The sequence below is a fragment of the Macaca mulatta genome, chromosome 13 (genome assembly GCF_049350105.2).
Source record: "Macaca mulatta isolate MMU2019108-1 chromosome 13, T2T-MMU8v2.0, whole genome shotgun sequence".
In the NCBI taxonomy this organism is placed as follows: domain Eukaryota; kingdom Metazoa; phylum Chordata; class Mammalia; order Primates; family Cercopithecidae; genus Macaca; species Macaca mulatta.
This window is the reverse complement of record NC_133418.1, coordinates 98,175,404-98,184,116: the sequence shown is the minus strand read 5'-3', so window position 1 is coordinate 98,184,116 and position 8,713 is coordinate 98,175,404. Positions and strand designations below refer to the sequence as shown.

The following is an 8,713-nucleotide window of genomic DNA, read 5'->3' as shown; positions in this document are numbered from 1 at the left end:
CTCCTAGAATAGTCTCAACCATGTATAATAATTATAACTTTTAACCAAAGTAATGAACTTCTATTTCGCAAGGAAAATTAAGGACTGGATAATTAAGAAATGTCTGTTACACACAAGTATTTTTGCAGACAAACAAAATTCTGAAGACATATAACACAACTTTCTATAGCCAGACACATCCCTTTTACACCTTCTTAGTGTAGCAAAAATGAACACCTTCATTATAGCACCCCAAAGATATAGCCTCTCTCTAACATGCGAAATATATTAAACCTCCTGGGGGACAGAGAGAGACCCTATCTGAAAAAAAAAGGATATCCTGAAAAATCTTTCTTTTTTTTATTTATTTTATTTTATTTTTATTTTGTCTCTAATTGTGTGTGCTACCATGCCGAGCTATTTTTTTTTTTTTTTTTTTTTTTTGTATTTTTAGTAGAGACAGAGTTTCACCATGTTGGCCAGGCTGGTCTCGAACTCCTGACCTCAGGTGATTCGCCCACCTCAGTCTCCCAAAGTGCTGGGATTACAGACATGAGCCACTGCGCCCAGCCCAAAAAGGCATTTTAAGCAAAAATTCTGAACTTAAAAACTGAAAATATGAGCCCAGGAGGTCGAGGCTGCAATGAGCCAATACTGCACCTTTGTACTCCCACCTGGGCGACAGAGTGAGACCTTGTCATTAAGGAAAAAAAAAAAAAAAACTGAAAATAGAAAAAGAGGGCTTTTACAATGTTGATGAACTCATCTTAGAGTGCATGATTTATAAATACATAACTATCCATACATACTTTTGCAGTGATAACCACTGGAAAAATGAGAAGGTAAAAAAGCCAATCTAGACAGATTGCCCCTTTATGTTAGTAATACCAGGAGTCTTAAGAGAGCCGCTGTGGCCTGTGTCTCATTCATCCCAGCTTCCTTTCTAATCCTGTAGCTGATGATGAAAATGTGGTAAATCTTCTGGCTTACCTTTGATGCTTTTTCATTAATTCACTTCTGGTAGTAAATTGTGGCAAGTCTTCCACTTCCATCCCATCAGCCATTCCCATCACCTTGTCTAAAAGGTCTTTATTGTAACTGCAGCCCATGAAAAGGTGGTTGGCCCAGACCATGAAGAAGGGACAGCAGCTGGTCCAGGCGGCCACCGCCGTTGGGTGGGTTACGGTAGTTGGGCAGGTGGCACAGGATGAATTCCATGCGGGCCTTCCATTGCTTCTCACTCTCTGAATAGGAGCGGAACTGCTCCACGAAGTCGGACACCTGCTGCACCCCGAGACTAGCTCCTCCACCACAGTGGCCACCTCGCCAACAACCATGGTGCCCATCGCCCTAATTTTTGTATTGTTAGTAGAGACGGGATTTCACCATGTTGCCCAGGCTGGTTTCGAACTCCTGACCTCAGGTGATCCACCTGCCTCGGCCTCCCAAACTGCTAGGATTACAGGCGTGAACCACTGCGCCTAGCTGAAAGCCATTTTTAATATTCATTTTTTGTGAAAAAAAATTGTGCTAAAAATGTTGGAGAGATATATCCCAAAATATTTACTGTGATTATTTCTGAATAGTGAAATTGTGGATGCTTTTTTTTTTAAATTATTTTTTCCACAGCAAATGTGTGCTACTCCTATAATAAAAAGAAATCAATAAAATGTAATTTTAAAAAGACAACATTTAAAGGCCGCTAACCTGAATTTTATTTACCGTGAGCAAATTTTGATGTACTAGCAAGCTGGGTTCTCCCAGGCATCTATCTGCCTGAAATAATACCTGGGGTTGTTCTTAAACCCAGGACTTTATGAGAATAACAAAGACTCTGAGGAGAATGATTAAACTCATGTCATGAAATGAAAATGAAACGTTTCCAGCAGCCAGGCCCCGGATCTTCAGAAATGCTCAGCAAATATTACTTTCCTTTCTTCTCTTCTTTCCTTCTGTTCAGCCTTTGACTAGGTCAAATGGCCTTTGAAGGTCAATGTCCCATGTCATATGTCCTTGTGGCTTCTCTTGACCACTGTCCCTCATGGATAGTCTACAAGCTGTTCTGGGTCTAGAGTCTGACCTACATGCCCACTTGATCCTCTGCAAGTGATCATCACCAAGTTGGATGTTCGTTTTATTCCCCAGGCCCCCATCCTCCAAGCTAAAGGGATGAGGGGCACACCTAAGGTCCTTGTAGGATTCTGGCCCCAGGGGCAATTCCTTCCTTGTGCAGAATCTGCCCTCTGGGCAGGGATTAGGACTTATGTGGATTTAAGCACATTGTGGACATTGTAAACCACTGGGAACACTTGCTGGGGAATCCCAGCATCAACTCCATCAACTCTCACATCTCACTGGCAAGCTGGTGAGAACCCTTCTCTTGTCATGGTGAAAACAGGTCCCATGGCTGGGCGTGGTGGCTCACGCCTGTAATCCCAGGACTTTGGAAGCCCGAGGCAGGAGAATTACCTGAGGTCGGGAGTTCAAGAGCAGCTTGGCCAACATGGTGAAATCCCATCTCTACTAAAAATACAAAAATCAGCCGGGCATGGTAATCCACGCCTAAAATCCCAGCTAGTACTCGGGAGGCTGAGGCAGGAGAATCGCCTGAACCCGGGAGGTGGAGGTTGCAGTGAGCCGAGATCGCACCATTGCATTCCAGTCTGGGCGACAGAGCAAGACTCGATCTCAAAAAAAAAAAAGAAGAAGAAGAAGAAAGAAAACAGGTCCCTGTTCTGTTCAGGTCTTCGGGGCAACGTTTAGGAACTCTGAAGCCAGAGTGTGTGGGTTCAAATCCTGTCTCCAGTGTTCACTCATCCCAGGCACATGGCTCATCCTCTCTGCCTGTGTCCTCCTGGTCCATGTTAAGTTATATAGGAAGTGCGAAGAACGGAGCCCAGTACACAGAAATCTGCACACCGTGTTGGCTGTTCATGTTATTTGGACCCGAGCACTGTCTCCACAGGAGCAGCAGGGGCAGTACTGAAGAGAGCACTGATCTTTTCCTCTGAAAACACTCCTTCCAATCAGCAACCCCATCCCGAATGGTGCTAGACAAAGCCCCAGCATTTCTTTTCAGGTGGAGCTAGAGTTGGCACCAACCTCAGCCTGGTGGGCAGCTTCTCAGCAAGGAGAGACCTGTCCTTCTGCCCCAGGATGCCAGAGGGTGACCTAATAACCGACTCCCTCCCCTTTGGCTGGAAGGTTGGACATAGCTGGGTAAAACTGACCTTGGACTTAATGTTCTTCAGAGTAGAGACTGAGATGTGTATCAGACCAGAAGACAGCCAGGACCCACTCCCAGAGTAGCTTCTAGATGGTCCAAGGAGGGGTTGTCTCCAAACACCTCAAATGTGTTCCAGTGGAAAACGAAGCCTGCAGTACTGTTTGTCCCGCGTTTGTACAGTCAGTGAAGTGGAGAGCAGAGAGTGAAATGAAGGACAGGCACATCTGTTGAAGATGTGGGGTCTGGGGCCTGGCTGCTAGCATGAGTATTTGGGTGGTCGTGGGGTATGGGTGTGGCTCCGGGAGGACAGTTTTGTTGTTGTTGTTTGTTTGTTTGTTTGTTTGAGATGCAGTTTCACACTGTTGCCCAGGCTGGAGTGCAGTGGCACAATCTCAGCTCACTGCAAACTCTACCTCCCAGGTTCAAGCGATTTCCAGCTAATTTTTGTATTTTTAGTAGAGACGGGGTTTCACCATGTTGGCCAGACTAATCTCAAACTCCTGACCTCAAGTGATCCACCCGCCTCAGCCTCCCAAAGTGCTGGGATTACAGGCATGAGCCACCACACAGGAGGAGAGTTTGAAAGCCCAGCTGCCTGCTGACACTTGGAGGTTACTGTCCCAACTGCAGCCCTTAGACTGTGTCGACTCAGGGCGCCTCTCAGCCTAATATATTGTGACACTTCCTCACACAGTCTATTTGACTTGAAACTCATATTTAGGAACTGCACTAAGGAAAATATTCTGCCACCAGAACTGTTCAAAACTTATTTGTTCTAAATGGTGCTTAAATTTTCCCAAATTTAAAAACAATACTAAACAATTTACCTGATATCAACATAACCAGGTAAAGGTGAGAAAAAAAAATTCTAAACAATCAATAACAGCCAAACTTTGCTCAATCATGCTTTAAAAAAGTTAATTATCTGTCTATTTTCACCATAGAAAAAGTTTGCAGAACAGAAAATTATTGCAGCCCTTTTGCAACCGGGAGGCAACAGGCTTGAGAATAAAGGGAACGAACTAAAGATGGTAGAGCCAAATACCAGAAACACATCTATGGCATCCTGGAGCAGCTCAAGAGACATCAGTAACCGCCTAGCTCCAGGCTTCTTGCTATATAAGAAAAATAGGCCAGGCAAGGTGACTCACAGCTGTAATCCCAGTACTTTGGGAGGCTGAGAGGGGCAGGTCACCTGAGGTCAGGAGTTGGAGACCAGCCTGGACAACATGGTGAAACCTCATCTCTACTAAAAATACAAGAATTAGCCGGGCATGGTGGCAGGTGCCTGTTATGCTAGCTACTTGGGAGGTTAAGGCATGAGAATCCCTTGAACCAGGGAGGCAGAGCCTGCAGTGAGCTGAGATTGTGCCACTGCACTCCAGCCTGGGCAACAGAGTGAGGCTCTGTCCAAAAAAAAAAGAAAAAGAAAGAAGGAAAGAAAGAAAGGAAGAAAGGAAGAAAGGAGGGAGGGAGGGAAACCCATGTAGTTAAGCCACACATACACACACACGAATGCATGCACATCCTGATGTTATATGATGAGGCAATAAACAGAATACCATCAAAACTGGTGTGAAAATGTATTATAAATGCGTGACAAGCAGTTAATAAAAATACACTATGAGAACCTTGTGGGGCTCCTGGAAGTAAAATCCATGAAAGTGTGGGCCCCCGACCAACACTGGGCCCCAAGCAGTTTTTAATTCTCAAGTTAGTCTCAGCTCAGCCTCCAGCTGTTAGTCCATTCCTGACTCAGTGCTCCCGTGGCTTCTCCTTCAGGTAGGCAGCTCTCAGCTGTGATTCTGTCGTCACCGCATCTCCATATTTCAAGGTGGTGGTTTGCTCTATGACCTCAATCCTCTGATGATCTTTATTTTTATTTTTTTAATTTTTTTGAGATGGAGTTTCGCTTTTGTTGCCCAGGCTGGAGTGCAACGGCACAATCTCTGCTTACTGCGACCTCCACCTCCCAGGCACAAGTGACCCTCCTGCCTCAGCCTCCCAAGTATCTGGGACTACAGGTACATGCCACTATGCCTGGCTAACTTTTGTATTTTTAGTGGAGGTGGGGTTTCACCATGTTGGTCAGGCTGGTCTCAAACTTCTGACCTCAAGTGATCCACCTGCCTCGGCCCCCCAAAGAGCTGGGATTACAGGCGTGAGTCACTGCGTCCAGCCCTGATGATCTTTTAAAAAGCTAATTTTCCTGTGTTCAACTTTTCTCCTGTGAGAATGGGAGTGCTGGTTTCCTAGCTCTTAACATGTCAGAGCTGAAACTGAAGGCCTGTATTCCTTTTCAATGAGAAAAAGAGTAAAAAATTAAATACAACAGGAGCATTCTTACTATGGAAACCACTGCAGAGAAGGCTTTATTTATTTATTTAGTTATTTATTTATTTATGATACAGAGCTTTGCTCTGTCACCCAGGCTGGAGTGCAATGGCGTGATCTCTGCTCACTGGAAACTTCACCTTCTGGGTTCAAGCGATTCTCCTGCCTCAGCCTCCCAAGTAGCTAGAACTAAAGACACACACCACCACACCCAGCTAATTTTTGTGTTTTTAGTAGAGAAGGGTTTTTTTTTTTTGCCATGTTGTCCAGGCTTATCTCCAACTCCTGACCTCAAGTGATCTGCCTCCCTCAGCCTCCCAAAGTGCTGGGATTACAGGCATGAGCCACTGTGCCCACTCTGGAAGGAAGGCAACCTTTAAACCGGGTCTCGGTGACTGGCTGGAGAAGAGTAGGGAAGGGAATTCCAGCCAGGAAGTTCAGCGTGAGACAGGCGCAGAGGTGCCAGGCCTCTGGTCCATATTCAGCGTACCACAGGCCACCTATTTGCCTGGAAGCAGGATTAGTGGAGTGTCTGGGGTGCAGGGAGATAAACACTGGAAAATGTGGGTGCTGAGGACACTCCCTTCTTCTCTGGTAGACTCCCTCTGAAGGCGGCCACAGTGGGTGGAGATGCCTTTTCTCAGCATCATCATGGATCTCATAGTGGACATTTACTGAGCACTTGCTGGCTGGTAGGCATTGTGCTAAATGCCACATCTGCTTTTTAATTTAATTTTATTTTATTTTCTTAAACTGTTAACGATGTTCTATTTATTTTTTCAGTTTCTGTAAAAAGACTGCTCCATAGTTGTTACTCACACCTTCCTGTCTGGTCTTTGCTTGAGTTGTCACCTTAGCCAGTCCGTTCTGGCATGTCACCCACGCCCCCAAAACTTACTCTGAGCTTGTTAAGTGAGCTTTAGGAGACATTGTGAGCTAGAGTTGCTGCAGTGGTGGGCCTGGAAATGCCACTAGCTGATGGTATGGCCCCTCCAGAGGGACATGCTGGACACAGTCCTCCATATTCTGCATAGGAGAGCATCCTCCCGACCTCCCAACATACGAATGAAAATGTTGGTTTGGGGCTGGACCTCTTTTCTTTTCTTTTTTGTTTTTAGATGGAGTTTCGCTCTGTCACCTAGGCTGGAGTGCAGTGGCATGATCTTGGCTCACTGCAATCTCTGCCTCCCGGGTTCAAGTGATTCTCCAGCCTCAGCCTCCTGAGTAGCTGGGACTACAGGCACGTGCTACCACGCCCGGCTAATTTTTGTATTTTCAGTAGAGACGGGGTTTCACCATGTTCTCAAACTCCTAACTTCAGGTGATCCACCCGCCTTGGCCTCCCAAAGTGCTGGGATTACAGGCGTGAGCCTGTAACAGAGCAAGACTCCATCTCAAAAAAACGAAACAAAACAAAACACCACGTTTTTAAATAACATGTGAGTCGAAGTCTCAAGAGAAATTTTAAAATATTTTGAACTAAATGAAAATAAAACACCAAAATTTATGGGATGTGGTAAAAGCAGTGCTTACAGGGAAATTTATAGTATTAAAGTTATATACCAGGAAGGAAGAAAGATCTAACATCAATAATCTAAGCTTTCAGCTTAAGAAAATAGAGAAAGAAGAGCAGTGTGAGCCTAAAGAAAGCAGAAGGAAAGAAATAATAAAAATTAGAGAAGATATCAATGAAATTGAAAATAGGAAATCAATAGAGAAAATCAATAAAACCAAAAGCTGATTCTTCAAAAAGAGCAATACAATTGAGAGCCAGGCAAATCAAAAAGACAAAAGAGAGAGAGAGTGAAGAAACATAAATCACTAATATCAGAGACAAAAGAGGGGGCAATCACTTCTAATCCTAAGAACATTAAAAGGATAATAAAGGAATTTTATGAAAAATTCTGTGCTCATAAATCTGACAGCTTAAATGAAATGGACCAGTTACTTGAAAGACACAAACTACTAAAACTCACACAAAAAGAAATAGAGGCAAGGCCTGGTGGCTCATGCCTAAAATTCCAGCACTTGGGGAGGCTGAGGTGGGAGGATCACTTGAGCCCAAGAGTTTGAGACCAGCCTGGGCAACATAGTGGGACATCATCTCTATTTTTAAAATTTTAAACACATATTTTCAAAAATTTTTAAAAAGGAATAGTCTGGCTGGATGCAGTGGCTCATGCCTGTAATCCCAACAATTTGAAAGGCCAAGGTGGGAGGATAGCTTAAACCCTGGAGTTTGAGACCAGCCTGGGCAACAGAGTGAGACCCCGTCTCTGTAAAAAATACAAAAACTAGCTGGGCATGATGGTGCATGCCTGTAATCCCAGCTACTTGAGAAGCTGAGGTGGGAGAACTGCTTGAGCCTAGGTGGTGGAGGCTGCAATGAGCAGTGATCATGCCACTGCACTCCAGCCTGGGGAACAGACTGAGACCCCCATCTCAAAAAAGTAAAGTGAATAAAATAAAATAAATGATAATCTGAACAGGCCTAAATCTATTAAATAAATTGAATCAATAGCTAATAATCTTTCAAAAATGAAAACACCAGGTCCAGATGGCTTTACTGGTGAATTCTACCAAACATTCAAGGAAGAAATAATACCATTTTCCTACAATCTTTTCCAGAAAATAGAAAGAGAGGGAATACTTCCTAATTCATTCTGTGAGGCCATCATTACCCTAATTCCAAAACCAGATAAAGGTTATAAGAAAGACTATAGACCAATATCTCTCATGAAGATAGATGCAAAAATCCTCAACAAAATGGTAAGTTGAACCCAACAGTGTATAAAAAGAATTATACACTACAACAATGTGGGATTTATTCTAGGTATGCAAGTCCGGTTCAAAAATTAATTATTTAATGTAATCATCACATCAACATGCTACATTATATGATCTTATCAGTAGAAGCAGAAAAAGCATTTGACAAAACCTAACACCATTCATGATCAAAAACTCTCAGCAAGCTAGAAATAGAAGGGACCTTCCCAAATTTGATAAATAACATCTATAAAAATCTACAGCTAGGCCAGACCCATTGGCTCACTCCTCTAATCCCAGCACTTTGGGAGGCCAAGATGGGTGGATCACCTGAGGTCAGGAGTTCGAGACCAGCCTGACCAGCATGGTGAAACCCTGTCTCAACTAAAAATACAAAAAATTAGCTGA

General features: G+C 43.9%; 1 pseudogene; it reads right to left on the bottom strand.

Moving 5' to 3' along the window:
* Positions 1–965: 965 nt before the first annotated feature.
* On the bottom strand, positions 966–1,316 carry LOC100428405 (CDKN2AIP N-terminal-like protein pseudogene; annotated as a pseudogene).
* Positions 1,317–8,713: the final 7,397 nt, after the last annotated feature.